The sequence below is a fragment of the Delphinapterus leucas genome, chromosome 9 (assembly GCF_059928025.1).
Source record: "Delphinapterus leucas isolate spDelLeu-1000000601 "Yukka" chromosome 9, BTC_Dleu_Yukka2, whole genome shotgun sequence".
NCBI classification, from domain to species: domain Eukaryota; kingdom Metazoa; phylum Chordata; class Mammalia; order Artiodactyla; family Monodontidae; genus Delphinapterus; species Delphinapterus leucas.
The window spans coordinates 64,032,738-64,049,938 of record NC_143137.1 but is presented as its reverse complement, the minus strand read 5'-3'; the positions used below and the strand labels follow the sequence as shown (position 1 = coordinate 64,049,938).

Sequence of the window (17,201 nt, the reverse complement as noted above, 5' to 3'; positions counted from 1 at the left end):
TAGAAGCCATGTTTTAAACTCTGGATTTACCTTGTAAGAAATGAGAAGCTTCTGGACAAATTTAAGTACAACATGAACAAATTCTTTATACGACTAGATGGAGACTGGTGACATTGAAACTAGTAAAGGTGCTGGTTACTATAATAGACTATGAGGGAGTTAATGAAGGCATATAACTTCTATTTCTATTCATTTAATCCTCACAGCAATTCTATGAGATAGGAGTGATTACTATTCCCAGTTTATAAATGAGGAAACTAAGGCACAGAGAGAATATAAGTAACTCAAAGTCAAAACTAATAACTACTGGCCGAGGATTTGAACCCAAATAATTTGGTTCCCAAATACAACTATCTGAACCACAGTTTTGCCACTGATAAGAACTAGAGTAAAACACTGAAACTATGAACACCAAAAATTTTAAGAAGGAACGTTGGTCACCAATGTTAAATGCTGAAATGAGACCAAATACGAAGAGTACATAGAAAATTAAAAGGCCATTGAATTTAGCAATTCAGAGTTTGCCAGTGACTGCTTCAATGAAAACAATAATTTTTGCCTCTGTAATCAACCACCAAACATATATTCCACTTCCTCAAGGTCCAATCACCAAACATGTATTCAACTTCCTCAAGGTCTGAAACACCATACAAAAGGTTACAACATCGACAAGTAGCTTCAACATGCTTGAAAATTTGCATTCTCAACACATAAAATTAACAAAATACAGTCTCTGTAAAACAAATTATGTTTTTAAATCAACAGAATTTGACATATACTAGTAAAGCAAAATAACAGTTTTATATTATGCTAATGTAAAATCCATTATTTTAAAATGACATAGTAACTCAGATCTTTAAAAATATTTCAAGCAAAACTGCACAAAGATCATCTAAAGGGCAAAGACAAATAATATGCACTGCCTGCTTAAATAACGTAGGAGATATTAGTTGGTTGTCATAGTAACACATCGAATTAGTTTTTTTAGACATAAATATCACAACATACAAAAATTAAAATTTCAATTTTGTAAAAAGTACCATCAGCAAGCAAAGTACACACACAAACACACACACAAAATACCTGAAAGAAAAGATCTGCAACTTATACAAAGATATGTGATAAACTCATTTTTAAAAAAGAGAAAACATCTCCATAAATAAAGAGGCATAGGATGTGGAAAGACAACACATGGATGAGAAAATCCAGATGGCTTATCAATATATGAATAAACACTCAACCTCACAGGCAGTCACAAAATAAAATCAAAGTGTCAATTTCTACCCACCAGATTGTCAAACACTTATGCAATAACATCCTCACACAATCATGTCTATTGGGAAAAGAAATAACAGTATCCATTAAAATGTAAAATATGCATATACTTTGGTCTAGCAAACTCAGTTTGGGATAGAAATCAAACAGAAAAAAACCCATGAATTTCTACTTATAGGGAAGTACTACAATTAATTATGGCACATCCACATTATTTTGTAGCTATTTAAAAGACTGGCTTAGTTCTATATTTACTGAAAAAGCCCATTATGTGTTCTCAAGTTAAAAAAAACAAAAAACAAATTTCATAGTAAAGCCTACAAAAGCTATAGAAGGGAGAGAGGGAGGAGGCCAGCCAATGGGCCCTGAATTTGTTTGCACATAGAAGAAAGAAGTATGGATGATTATACACTAAACTATGTCTGTTACCCCAAATGAACAGGGTTTTGAGTAAGTAGGGTGAAAACAACATTCCTCTATACACTTATTATTTAAGTGATTACAAACAACATATATTGCTTTGGTACTTAAAAAACAACCTGATAAATTAATAAATGCGTTCTAAATCCAGTATGACAGTATCTCCGAAATAAAAGGTTATCTGTATATGCAAAACATTTGTTTTACTAATGGTTTTTATTTTTTCCAGAATATATGTGTACTGTATGTGTGTATATATTTTCTTCCTGAACATGTTTAAGTTTTGTAATTATTTTCAACTACATTTTTAGCAAATAGTAATAGCTATGGAAATAGCATCTTATAAAGTATCTTTTTATATCTTACTTATGTAATGTTACAATCCCAAAAAACAACCATAAATTGTGCTATTTTAGGTCAAATAATTCTGCACAGATCTCTGCTTGAAACTACCTACTGCCATAAAAGGACTTCCCATCTTCCTGAGTATGCTTACAAAGTCTCTTTTCTCTTCTGGAATGTCTTGCTCCTTTCTTCCCTACTTACTTAAACCTACCCATTATCTTACAACTTCATTGGTTTTATTGCTTACCACTGTTTTTTTTTGTTTGTTTTTTTCCCAATTATCTTTCCGGGTAATCCTATACTGAGTTCCCATTATGTGAGAATTTTCAGAAAACACATTATTTCTATGTAACAAATTTCTGTGGCTTTCTGGTCCTGATGATGGAGAGAGCGGGTGGGTGGTGGGACAGGGTCGGGGGGAGAGGAAGGGAAGGAGGAGAAAGGAAGAAGGAAGAGGGAAGGAGGGTGAGAGGAAGGGGAACAAAGGAAAAAAGGAAGAAAGAGAAAAAGGAAAGGAAAGAAAAATAAAGGTATTTTTTCAGTAAGGTATACTTTAATTATATCACTAACAAGCCCCTAAGTCACTTTTAGTTGAAAACATATATCCACACTGCATATTGTTCTGATTAGTTCTTCTGATCTAGGTAACAGTTTGAAGATAAAGAATTGTTGAACTCAATGTAAACCCTTCCATTTTGTGACATTTGGAAGAAAGAGCAGCAGAATTAAAGCACGTCAGGAAACTAAATATAATGGACACTTAACAGAGTTCATAAAGAGTGACAGTCTCCTGTTTAAAAAGTTAGTCAGCTGGGAAAAAGGGCATATTGAGTGAGAAATTCCAAGTCAAATTTCCATTTCTTTAGTTGAAATTGCACCTTTTATGAATATTCTTATAATCCTGGGGGATGGGGGGGACCAAAGTAGTGTTTAGTCAAACACTATCTGATGTATCTTTTTTTCAAAAGTGAGATTTTAAGAAATATGTATTTGCAAAATAAATTCCCAAGTTTTTGTTTTTGTTTTTTAAATAACTGTGTGGCAGGGCCCATATCCAGGCACTCCATATTAACATTAAAACTGAAAGTCCAGTGCTGCAAGTCTTACAAAATATATTTTGGCAAGTTTCTCTTTCTCAGCGTGTTTTCATAGGTGCAAAAAAGCTTTGTACTACTTTTATGTGGGACAACTTTATGACTTCATTCCCAATAGAAATGTGTCCTCTCAAAGTTAATAGGCATTGATCTTTTAGACCAGTGATATTCGTACTTTGTTTCCCTGTAAAATCAGCTCTAGTAATATACATCTAAAGTGACAATAAAAAGTAGGACACTTTCTGGGTTACATGCAATAAGTGCAGTCTATGTAATTACTGAACAAAGCTTTCCTATTTATTGACATGTCATTTCTGATCAAGAGTTACTAGGAAGGAAAAAAGAAGAGGGGAGAACAATGGAGAAAAAAATTAACTTTAAAGAACAAACAACATTGTTTTAAAGATATAATAAAACTAAACGATTTGTCTATCACAGTTAACATAAAATGTTAAGGGGTAAAAGCCATGTTCCTAAAACAAATTTAACTTATTTATTTTGAAAACAGATTCCTGTAATAGAATTCAGTGCTTGGTCACTCTTCCTCTACATTCCTATCCTAAACTTTGGTTTCTTTTTAATGAAAAAACGAGTCAGCAAAACAAAATGCCACCATTAAATCATTCTGCAACATTTTGTGTCAAAAATGTAATGGGAAATGCACACATCAAGGGAAAGGTTACTGTTCTGCCAGAACATCTTTTCACTTGGTTCATAGCTCATCCTTCTACATAACCGTGCAGGCACTACTGATGGTTTTCTCTCTCAGTTTAATGTGGCATTTGAAGGATTATGGCATTTTCAGGAAACCACAGTGCAGTGACTTTAGTGGTTATCTGACTGAAAGTGATACTGTGACTTAGAATAACTGTGCTGTTTATGTGCAATGATAAAAGTCAGCTACCAAGTCATTTCACAATGTCAACCTAATTCTTGATTGTGTATTTTCTTACAGGAGGTCAGTCTAGAAAGCGAGGCCAGAATTGGAGAAAACTCATTTTAAATGGGAGCCTGCTGTATACAGGTATACTATATTTAACTTTAAATCCTATTAACTGCATTGTAATAGGAAGAGCTAATTCAGAAATTGATAATATTAATTCCTTCCAGTTTAGGATAAATGTAATTGCTTCTTGAAACTGTTTCACAAAAAGGATTAAAATGAAGAATTAAAATAAAAATTAAGAATTAAAATGAAAAGGAACCATACATCATACATGTAAACCTATTAGGAGCTATAACGCTACTGTAAATATGAGATATGCTATAAATATCCAAATAGCATGTTATTATTATCTACAAATGTTTTAGTCTATTTAAAAGCTCAATCTATAATATTTTGTTTTACAGAGTTAAGAAGAAAACAAAAAACTTTTCAGATTGAAAGAAAACATTTTCTACTATAAACCATTCCTCACAAACCTGTATCTCAATTAGTAAAAAATGAAAAGTGGCTGCCTTATAATTAACTCATATGTTTCTGGTAGGCTATGACCTATAAAGTATATAACTGAATTAAAATTAGAAAAAATATTATGAGTTAATACAATAAAAAATAGCACTGTTGGTGGGAGGTTTATGCTGTAAATTATTCAGAATTTCTTTCTCTTTTTCTTCATTCCTATGGTATAATAAAATCATAGAATGTGAAAATTAAAAAGGATTTTCAAATCAATCTAACACACTGCTCATTTTATGAGACAACTGGTTCCCAGAAAAGTTATCTGCATCCTCATGGTTGACACAGTCTTCATCCTCCCAATTTTAGCCCTATATCTTCCCCACCATTTTTCCTGGTTACCTAATTAAGTTGTCAAGTGAGGTTCATTTTTTGAGCCTATTAAGATAAATACTAAATGCACTACCACAAAAAAAAAAGAGAGAGAAACTGTCCTTAATAAGCAAGAAAATTATATTCTTGGTTTTCCTAATTAACAACCTCTCCATATAGGTCAACAACATTAAGTAGAAAAGTAGAGTTATACTAACGACACATACCACACATAAAGAATAAGTGAAATGAGGGAAAAAATGAGGCTTGAAATCTTCTCATTTTTATCTTGAATCATGAAATAGAGATAGAAATATGAAAGCATTGTTAAAATACGTTATAATACAGACACACACACACACACACACACACACACACACACACACACACGCACGCACGTTTTAAAACCTGAACAAGATCACCCTAAGGTTATATAATTCTGAGGTTATGTATTTCTTGAGATTTAAGTCTCTGTTTCACGTATGCTGAAGAAGGAATCAAGTTGATGCAAAACTTCTCAACTAAGGAACAAACTGACATTTATTTTATGAAGATTCTGAAATAACAATGTTCTTATTTGCTAAGCTCACTAAATTTCAAAGGACTGCAATTCTTTGTCTATTATCTTGTATTGTTCTACTCATTTAAATGACCTCTCTTCTCAAAACAAAACAAAACCCTCAGATCATAGGTAATCAAGAGGCTATCTGTGAGGTATATCTATTCTCCAAATTTGATCTACCAAATGTAATTACACTGTGCTGTCATCTTTCCCCACCCCCGCACAACTGGTGGTTAATGCAAATACTCACCTCTCTAAAATTTCACATCATTGTGCCTGTATACTCAGATTTCTTCATCTATAATTAGAGCGATGTGCGTTGTTCTTCAAGATAGAGGGACTACAAAAGCATTCAGTAAATAGATGATCACAATTAAAATGACTTGTGACCAAAAAGGTAAAAATATAGATGGCATAACAGATCTTCACAAACAGCAACTTCAGTTAATATATATGGTATTATGTATGTATCATATGTATAAATTAAGTATGTACACATATGCCATTTTAATGTGTGTATATATAACATAAATACAATGTAAATATATTATATTCATTCATATACATGAATGAATATAATATTCATATACCCTTCAATCTTAAAGTTATTTGTAAAAGATGTAACTTGCACCTAAAAAAGGACAGAGTATATTTTGTTAAAAGCAAATGTCCCAGGGACTTCCCTGGTAGTCCGGTGGTAAAGAATCTGCCTTCCAATGCAGGGTACTTGGGTTCAATCCCTGGTCAGGGAACTATGATCCCACATGCCACAGGGCAACTAAGCCCGTGTGCCACAACTACTGAGCTGGCGTGCCTCAAACTACAGAGCCCACGCACTCTGTAGCCCATGCACCCCAACTAGAGAGAAGCCCATCCATGCACCACAACTAGCAAGAAGCCTGCGTGCCACAACGAACAGCCCGCGCTGCAGTGAAAGATCCCGCATGCCTCAGCTAAGACCCAACACAGCCAAAAACAAAATAAAGAAAAAAAAAAACAAAAAACACAAATGTCCCAGAGATAAACATCTACAAAGGTCGGATTTATTATGAGTGCTATGATCCTCATTTAATATAAATACGAATAAAGGATAATTTAATAACATCTAAAGTTAAAAAGGAGAAGTAGTTATTTAAATAAGTCCTTTTAATATCAAAGAAAATCAAATAGCATAGTTAGAAGAATAAAGATTATAGCACTGCAATCTCTATGAACATCAAATAGTCTTGAAAACCATAATATAAACAGAACATCAGATATGATCTTGAAAGAGATGTCATCATTTAGCCTGAAACAAATACATTTAACAAAGGCAAGTTTTATTCTACCAGGGAGCTGAAATGTAAATTTATGTTGAGACTGTATAGGTTAAGAGCATAGGCTCTGGAGCCAGACTACCTGAATCTGAGTAACAGTTTCTCTACTTTCTTTTGGGAAGTTATTTAAGCTCTCTATGCCTTAGTTTCTCCGACAATTCAAAGGAGATAATACTACACTGCTCACCTAACAGGGAAGCTGTAAGGATTAAATGATTCAAAATGTATACATGAGGTACCTGACCCATAGTAAGCATTATATAAATGGTTTATTACAGTTGTCATTTGCATATATAAGGCATTTACAATTCTCTAACACTTGTGCCAAGCCACTTACTTGTATTTATCTCAATTAATCCTCCAACAATCTATGGGTTAGGTACTACTGATTATGGTTATTTTACAGATAAAGAAACTAAGCCACAGGGAACATAAAGGCAGAGTTCACAAATCACAGAAACAGGTTTCATACCCAGTGGAGTGTCTATAAATCCCCACTTAATCATTCATTATATAAAACTCTCTCCCAAAATGTAGAAAGACTTTAAAATTTAATAACATTTAGGCTCGTCACATAAATTTAGCAGGCTTGTTTTAAAAACATCCAATGTAAAATATCAAGCTGAAGAAGGAATAAAATGGAGTAATTTGTTCACATTTCAAGACTCACTTTAATTAGAAATATCTCTTTAATTAGAAATTCCTTTGTTAAACAAAAAACATATTCAATGACAGCTGTTCAAGATGGTATGGCAGGCTTTATTTAGGACCATCATGATAGATTTAAGAACAACTGCAATGGGATTTTATATTGGGGGAGAAAGATTGGGCTCAACTCTGAATACAGTACGGGCAAGTGGGAATTTATAGCCAAAGAACACGGTGGGGATCAGTGGATAGAAAATTAGTAAGTGGAAACATCAGGGCTAAGGGGGTTCTGGCTAAACTGACCTAAAAGGATTTTTGCTTAAGACAGGCCAAGGTGATCAGAATGGTAGAGGATGAGGAACCTGATCAGATATCTAGGATCAGATATCAAGGGTGGGGGGTTCTGGTTAAAGTAACTTAGCAGGGTTCTTGCTAACACTGGACTTTATAAGGAAATATACAGATGAGCTGAGGAGAAAGTTCAGTAACCTGACTAAAGTTTCCTCTAGAAAAGAATCTTTGTTGCCTTTAGTGCATTAAAATTTTTTTGAAAAAAAAAACCCAAAAACCAGAAACATGTATAAGCGTAATATTAAGATAAAAAAAAAAAAAAAAGGATCAGGAAAGGAATAGGCTATGAGGAACCAGAGACAAGAGAACATTTGCCATGGTTGTCTGGGGCTGGGGTGGAAGCTAGGATTTACAGTGTAGAGGCACAGCACTTTTTGAGGTGATGGAATTGCTCTAAAATAGGATTGTAGTGATAGCTGAACATTTCTATAAATTTATTAAAAATTACTACAGTCTACACTTAAAATGGCTGAATTTGTATGGTATGAAAATGAAATCTCAATATAGTTATTTTAAAAAAGTAAAGAGATATTTGCTCTTTATCAAAGGAAGTACGCTTTATCAAAGGAAATGACTTCCACTCCTCTCTAGCTAAATGAGAGAAAGGGCAACAAGAATGGCTTCCACTCTAAGAGACTTGATCATTAATCATATTCTACACAGTTACAGAATACTCTAGCAAGAGATTCTGAAAGTAGGTGTTTATAGGAGAGCTGTGACGGAATGTAAACACATAGGCAGTATTTATTTGGGAACATGGAATATCACATAACCTTTGAATATCAGAGCTAGTGTGTTAGACCTCAGAGATGATATAGCCTGATATCTTCTCCAGTAAAATAAGAAAACTGAGATCCATAGAGATTAAGTGACTTGCCAGCACTGGCAAGTGAGAAGCTTGGACTAACTGAGATCTCCTACTCTGAGTGAAGTAACCGCAGTCAATCAGAAACCATTTTTTACCACTCTTTTTTGCTGTTGTATGCAACATATATATACTATTTTAAAGTTTGTTTTTAATAATTAAAAATGAGAAAAACCAATCAATTTGGACTTAAAGAAATGTCTCTGCCCTCAAAGAGATTACATACTATTTCAGTGTATAAAGCTGCAATGCATAAAGATTTAGCAATGCATCAGTAAATAATTTAATAAGCATTTATTCTGAATTAACTTCTTGTGCCATATTGTATAAACTAAGGAAATCATCATGACTAAATAGAAGGCCTGACCTAATCTAGTGAAAAAAGTAAAAATTCATAGACAATTTGCAAGCAAGTGGATAACAGCATGATGTGGGATTTTATGTGGGTCCCAAAGGCAATCAAAGTAAGAAAAAGATAATTATGGGATCATGTAACTCTGGAAGGATACATGAAAGAAGTAAATACTGACCTAGTCCTAGAAGGAAGAAGAGAATATGATCCGAAATATTATAGGAAGCTGGAAAGTCTCAAGCAAATAGTTGTAGTGCACATTCAAAATAAAAGCAAGACTAAAGAAAAGCAGCAACTTCCAACTGAAATGAAATGAATAAATTGCTTGAAAAAACACAGCTTACCAAAACTAGCATGAGACAAAAGAAAAAATTTCAATAGCTCTATTACCTATTTTAAAAATTGAATTAATTACCAAAAACGTCCCAACAAAGAAACTCTGGTCCAGATGGTTTCATTGAGGAATTCAATGAAAACTCAATGAAGAAATAAAATCAATCAAAAATGCTTCAAAAAAAAAAACAACAGAATACTTTGTAACACCTTTTAGAAGGCCAATAACCTGATAACAAAAGAAGATAAAAGACTTAACAAAAGAAATTAAAAGACTTAACAAAAGACTGAAATTAAAAGAATAATACTTTCGTGAATAGAGACACAAAACCCGTATCAAAATATTAGCAAATGAAATCCAAAAAATAAAAAAATACACATATAAAAGAGGCAATACCTCACGACCAGGAGGGTTTTATCCCAGGACTGTAAGGCTGATCCAACTTTTGAGGCCTCTTTCCGTGGGGAATGGAAAAGCCAGACTGAAAGACTGCTTGTGCACCTCTGCCAAGATCTCCTCATTGAGGGGTCTTAAAGACACTTTGCTCCACCGACTCAGTACTGTTCTATTGCCTACCGCTTCTCCTTTTCCTCCCCTCCAGCCCCTGGGTCCATTAAACAGCAAGGACCTTCTGTCCAGGCTGCCTCAGTAGTGAGCTTAATGCCCCAACCCCTCCCCATTTCAGCACCAATCCACTAGACCCTTATCAGTGGGGGGAAATGGAACATTCCGGGAACCAGCAACCTTTCCTGTTTGGCCTCTTGCTTATACTACCGCAACAAATTAATAATTTTAATTGTAACTTTCAGCTTGGCTTGTGATCCTAATTGACTACCTCAACTCCTGGTAGCTCTCAAAACTTGCATAAACAGTTAAAAGAAATCATATTTTATTCTTATACAATAGCATCAAAAAACATTAAATACTTAGGAATACATTTAATAATAGACATACAAGACTTCTACAATGAAAACTACAAAAACATCCAATGAGAAAAAATAATGGATATTTGAAAATCTGAATAAATGTAGAGATATACCTAGTTCATGGATCAGAAAACAATACTGTTAAGATGTTAATGTTCCCCCAAATTCATCCACGTATTCAACACAAAGCTAATCAAAATCCCAGTAGGCTTCTTTTGAAAAAATTTGGTTAAATGTACATAAAACTTACCATTTTAACCATTTTTAAGTGTATATTTCTGAAGCATTAAGTATTTTCACACTGTTGTGCAACCATCACCACCAACCACCTCCAGAACTTTTTCATTTTACCCAACTGAAACTCTGTACCCATTAAACACTAACTCCACAGTCACCCTGCTCCTGGCAACCACCATTCTATTTTCTTTCCCTATGAACTTGACTAAGTATCCCATATTAAGTAGAATCATACAACATTTGTTCTTTTGTGACTAGCTTATTTCACTCAGCATAAGGTCTCCAATGTTCATCCATGTTATAGCATGCATCAGAATTTCCTTCCTTGTTATGGTTGAATAATATCCCACTGTACGCATATACCACATTTTGTTTATCCATCCATCCATTGATGGACACTTGGGTTGCTTCCACCATTCGGCTACTGCCAATAATGCTGCCATGAATATGAATGTACAGTATCTCTTTAAGTCCCTGCTTTCAATTCTTTTGAAATGAAATTCCTTCTTCTCCACATCCTCCCCAAAACTTATTTTTGTTTGTTTGTTTAATAATAGCCATTTTAATGGGTCTGAAGCAGTATCTCATTATGGTTTTGATTTGAGTTACACTAATGATTAATGTTTAGCATCTTTTCATGTGCTTATTACTTTTTTGTATATCTTCTTTGGAGAAATGTCTATTCAAGTCCTTTGCTCATTTTTAATCAGGTATTTTCCTTATTGCTGTGAATGACTTCTTGTGCTTTTTATATTCTTGATATCAATACCTCATCAGATATATGATTTGCAAATATCTCTCCCATTTTGTGGGTTGCCTTTTCACTCTGTTGATAGATTCTTTTGATACACAAACATTTTTAATTTTGAATGAAGTCCAACTTCTATATTTTTGTTGTTGCTGTTGCTGCCTGTGCTTTTTTGGTATTATATACAGACTTTATTCTTTTTAATGAAAATAAAAAGCTCTTTCTAACACTCATACGAAGATGCAAAAGATCCAGAAAAACAAAAGAGCTTATCATAAGGCCTCAAGAATCAAGACGACTGGTACTGGCACAGAAATAAGTACATAGCTTGATGGAACACAACACAAAGTCTAGAAATCGACCCTCATTTAAAAAGTCGATTGATATTTAACAGTGGAACCAAAGCAACTTAATGTGGAAAGGCAAGCGTTTTCAACAAATGGCGCTGGAAAACTGGAAACCCACATGGGATAATAAACAAACCTTCCTTAACTCTACCTGAGACCATAAAAATTTATGTCAGATGAATCACATATCTCGATATAAAAGATAAATCATAAAGCTTCTAGAAGAAAACAAAGGAGATAATTTTTGTGACCTGGACCTAGGCCAAGACTTCTTAGATAGGAAACAAGAGCAATAATCATAAAAGTTGCTAAACTGGACTTAGTAAAATTAGTAACTCCTGCTCTTTAACACCATTAAGAAAATGAATAGGCAGGCCATAGATAAGGAGCATATGTTTGAAAAACATGTATTTGTAAAAAAACTTAAATCCATAACATATTAAAAGCTCCTATAACTCAATACTAAACATACAACCCAATTTTTTTTTAATCGGCAAAATAATTAGTTCACAAAGGAAGACATACAAATAGCCAGTGAGCACATGAAAATGTGCTCAACATCATTATACATCAGGGTAATGCAAACTAAAACCACAGTGGGATTCCCTCACACACTCATTAAAATGGCAGACATCAAATAAATACTAAACAGGCCATTTATATGAAACTCTACAGGAGGCAACTTATAAGGGAAAAAAATAGAAAAGTGGTTGCCTTTGAGAAGAGGGACTGACCAGGAAAGGGCACAGCTTTTGGGGAGTGATGAAAATGTTCTATACTTTGATAGAAATGGGGGTTACATGAGTGCATGCTTTTGTTAAAATTCAGTACTTTATTCACTTAACATTTAGGCATTTCATTGTATGTAAATTTTACCACACACACACACCCAAACAACTACTGAACTTAGATCTACTTTTTTGCCGAGGTTTGGGTTGGCAATTCTGAAACTACTTCCTATATATTCTAAGCTTGAGCAAATAGAAAAATATATTGTCCTGAGACCTAAATCGGACAAGACAATTTATAAATACATTTTAATAATTGAAAAAAATATTTCCATGAAACTGTTTAAGCTTGTTTCATCATTAATTCAGAATTTACAACTTTTGGGAAGTTGAATTATTGTTTCTCTAAGTAGTTTACACAGTCTGGATTTAAAAACACTGAAACAAAGCACATGTAATTATGTTTCTAAGTAGATACAGCCATTTTTGTTACTTGATTTTTAATTTTTTGGTCTATACCGAAATTACTAAGATCATATTTTGTCAAAATACCTCTTTAAAAAAACATATCAGGAAGGGTGATACATTATGAAACTTTAAATAGTTGTAATATTTGCATTTTTTTTCCTACTTATCTTTGACAAAAAAAAAAGAAAGAAAACTATCTTTTGTTTATTAATGCTCAGGCTGATTTCTTCACACATTCTAGCATTACTCATATATTAAATATTGGCATTCTTAGAGAGTTTTACTTCTGGTATTAAGCTAATTCAATTAACTAGTTGTTTTTTTTTTTAAGTTAATACAATTAAATGACCTGGTTTTCAAAAACTATAATAAACTTTCAAAACTAAAGTAGAATGGATAATTTATTGTTTTTAAATCAAAAATCTTAAAAATAAACTGTTAAACAAAATGAAAATTTAGAAATATTGTCTCAAAATAGGGACATAATTATGTTAAACCCTCCAGAATGTGACAGAAATAGGTGTTCTGAATTTTATTGAATTTCAATTTTACTTAAGCATCAGATGATGTTATTGTTTGGTATTCATATCAGAATTTCCTTGAAAAGCTGTTTCTATAAACTATTTCTTATAATGCTTATTTAAAAAATAACGTAAATGTAAAAGTTTTTTAAACAGTTAAAAATCTAAGAAAACAAAGTTTCAGGTCATAATTATATTCCTTTGTTTAAATTTTCAAATAATTCCTAATGCTTCATCAGCTTGTATTTAGAATGCTACACTTATCTTCCCTGTTTTTTTTTTTTTTTTGCAGTACGTGGGCCTCTCACTGTTGTGGCCTCTCCCGTTGTGGAGCACAGGCTCCGGACGCGCAGGCTCAGCGGCCATGGCTCACGGGCCCAGCCGCTCCGCGGCATGTGGGATCTTCCCGGACCTGGGAACGAACCCGTGTCCCCTGCATCGGCAGGCGGACTCTCAACCACTGCGCCACCAGGGAAGCCCTATCTTCCCTGTTAAAAGAATTCGGCAGCATATTTCCTCAGGCTATGGGTTACAAGAAGTCTATATGCTTTCTGAGACATCTTGATATGCTACTTTATCTTTGCCTTGTATATTAAATCTATGTTTAGATCAGCTTTTTATTTAAAATCTATTTTATATTAAAAATAAAAATTAGGAAGATTTAATATCTGGCCAATGATTCCTTAATGCAACCTCCTATGAAGTGTGTAAGTCACTAACCACCATGGGGAGGCACCCCTTGCTCAGTGACTTGGAGTAAGAACATGGGAGCTGTAAAGATAAGTAAAACAGAGACCTTGCCTTTAAGATGGTCATACTTTCAAGTGAGAAAAACCAAGTGAAACATATTCCAGAGCTAACAGCAGTGAAACTTGAAGAAAGAGGCATATCACACAGGACATCAGGGTGACAAGAGGGGATATATTTTACCACACATAATTGAAAGAAATATTAGAAATCTAAACTTTGGAAACAATCCTTTAGAATACAGTAATTTGTACTATACCAATCACTGACTCAGGGTTACAAGACAAAACAAAACAAAAACCTAAAACCTATCCCTGAAATTGTTGGTAGAAGTAAGGAAAAGAAACAGAAGATTAGCCAGAAATGTCTTTGTGCAGGAAATGTTTTTAATAATTTGAAATTTATTAGATGACAAATCACTTTAAAATTTCTATTTGTTTCTAAGTTCTAGTTTATAAGTATCCAAATAATATACATTTGCACCATCACTTTACAATCATTTGATATTCCTACATGAATAAGCAAATTTTACCATTTAGAGTGATTACTATGTGATAAACTGCATAAAAAACAGTAAACTGGTAAGTCTATAATCAAAATAAAATAATTCATTCTATTTGTTTTAAGCAACCTATCAAATGCAATCTTAATTGTTCTTAAAAGAAATGAAACTAGGTTTCATTTCATTCACTAAAACAATCTATTTAAAGTGATCTTATGTTCTGTGAACACAGTAACTAAAGTTACAACTAAACCCTGCTCTGTTGGTCTAATCAAATCTCTGGGGGAAAACACCCCTTACTATGACCCAGGCAGTCTATAAGCCTCCATACCAGTGAGAACAGGACACGTAATTAAAAATTTAAAAATCTGATTTATCAAAGAGACTAATATTTGAAATAAAAATCTGATAAATATGAATTTGTGCTGGTGCTCCTAATAACTTATGATACCGTCAAATTTGGTTTTGGGGAAGGCACTCAGAAGCTAGATGTTTAAATTGTGAAATAAATAAAAGTGCTAACAACATTGTTAACAGACCAAACAAACATCCTAACCTTGTAACCAAAATGGTTCAATATCTATATAACTTGCCATATCTTCAAATAAGGAAGAGAATAGAGCAAACATTTAATGGTGTATACTTAGCTATAAAAGTAAAATAGCTTCATAGATCATTTCCTACCTTCACTGCTTCTAAGTAATGGCCACAATACAAGATAAAAATTAAAGATGCTATTTAAGAGGACCAATGGATTTTAAGGGTTCTTAGTTTTAGGAGACCTTTTTGCTCCTTCCTATCTCCCATTAAGTAATAAAATGTGTCACAATGAGTTTACACAGTTAAGATAAAATTTGAGGCCTACAAGTTTGGTCTTATTCCTAATTTGATAGTTTAATAAAGACTTATAGAGAAGAAAAGCCTACCTACCTCTAAAATCTATCCTTTGAAAATTAACTATGTTCAAAAAGAAGAATAATTTCTACTGTCACATGAGTGTATCAACTAATCTCAACTCTGTGATTCCTAGTTCTTTACCTAATACACAGAAAAAACTCATCCACTATTCTTTAGTGACATGAAAGTAATCCTCCTTTATTAAGCCTTTTAAACGTCTTCATCAAATACTTACACTGAGTGATCAATTTGTTCTAGGAATAAATTATAATAGTAAAAGGTTTTTTTTTTAAATTAATTCAGCAAAGAATAATCAGTCACTACTTATGTGGCATAGTCATTCATTTACCAAGCATTTACTGAGCATTAAATGTCCCAGGAACTGTGGAAGCAAAACCAAGTAAGATATCACTAAAGGCTCAAAACTACCTCCAACAATGAACATGCACAGCAAGGAGATAAATACCCCAAAAGACCTCACAATTCCAAGGCAGTTTCAATTTGGCCTTCAGCATTTAATTGCACTAAATAACATAAAGGAATATATTTTCAACTGTAAACTTTGCAGACAAATTTTAATTAAGTTTAAAAAGTAGATGGCAAAAATAGGAAGCAATATTTTTAAAAAAAAAAACATATGATACTGTAAACAATCTTTGTCTTTAACACCTGTGGTAATTTTCATATTTCCCATGTTTAGCGGAAATAGTTTATTAGTCTAATCGTTTTAGGGAATGTGTTTCAACAAATTCAAATTTTTTGTCCTCCATATTGCAGGAATAATTAAATACAAAAACATGCACATTCTCTGAAAAGTAAAAAATATGCATTTATATTATTACTGTATCATATTTACCAACAGGAACCCTTATTTCAGAGCCCACATATATGTATTCTTTTTTTTTTTTTTTTTGGCGGTACGCGGGCCTCTCACTGTTGTGGCCTCTCCCGTTGCGGAGCACAGGCTCCGGACGCGCAGGCTCAGCGGCCATGGCTCACGGGCCCAGCCGCTCTGCGGCATGTGGTATCTTCCCGAACTGGGGCACGAACCCATGTCCCCTGCATCGGCAGGCGGACTCTCAACCACTGCGCCACCAGGGAAGCCCTGTATTCTTTAAATTACTAAGTAATATCACTGCCCTACTATTTCATACAGAATTACTCACAAAGCCTGTAATGGAGCATAGTACAATTCTGATCATGTACAACAGAGGGAAAAACTAAGACCCAGAAATACTAAATTACTTGGCAAAGGCCTGAGAAAAACTTAAAGACAAAACAGAAAATAACATTTGGAACCTATTATTACAGTGAACTGATAAATTGAATGCAATTTCCTAGTGATATTAAAAAATTATACATGTAAATTAACGTATACATATATACAAATAACTGAAATAGAAAGGAAAAAAATAAGAAAGAAATTTTTTATACAGCCTGAATTACATAGAGAAGTGTGGTTTCAAAATCAAAACTGCTAAACTGCTGATTCTAAAGAGTCATGTATATTAGTTCAGAGGAACTTGAGAAAATACAGTAAATTCAATAAAAAATTAAGTAAATTAATTAAATTATGATCCAAGAAGTTTAATTTTATAAGAGAACTTAATAGACATACATAGTAAGTATAATGATCAAGCACTGAAATATATCTTTAGGGAAAATAAAGTGTAATTTAAAATGTCTTAAAATAAAGTTAAAAATAGCATGTATACATAATATTTAAGATGCAACTTAATCATAAAAG

At 33.3% G+C, this 17,201-nt stretch overlaps 1 protein-coding gene across 9 annotated transcripts in view; it reads right to left on the bottom strand.

Annotated features, from left to right (window-relative positions):
• Positions 1-17,201, bottom strand: part of PHF14 (PHD finger protein 14) — a 201,320-nt gene that overhangs the window by 91,692 nt on the left and 92,427 nt on the right. The window lies entirely within an intron of this gene.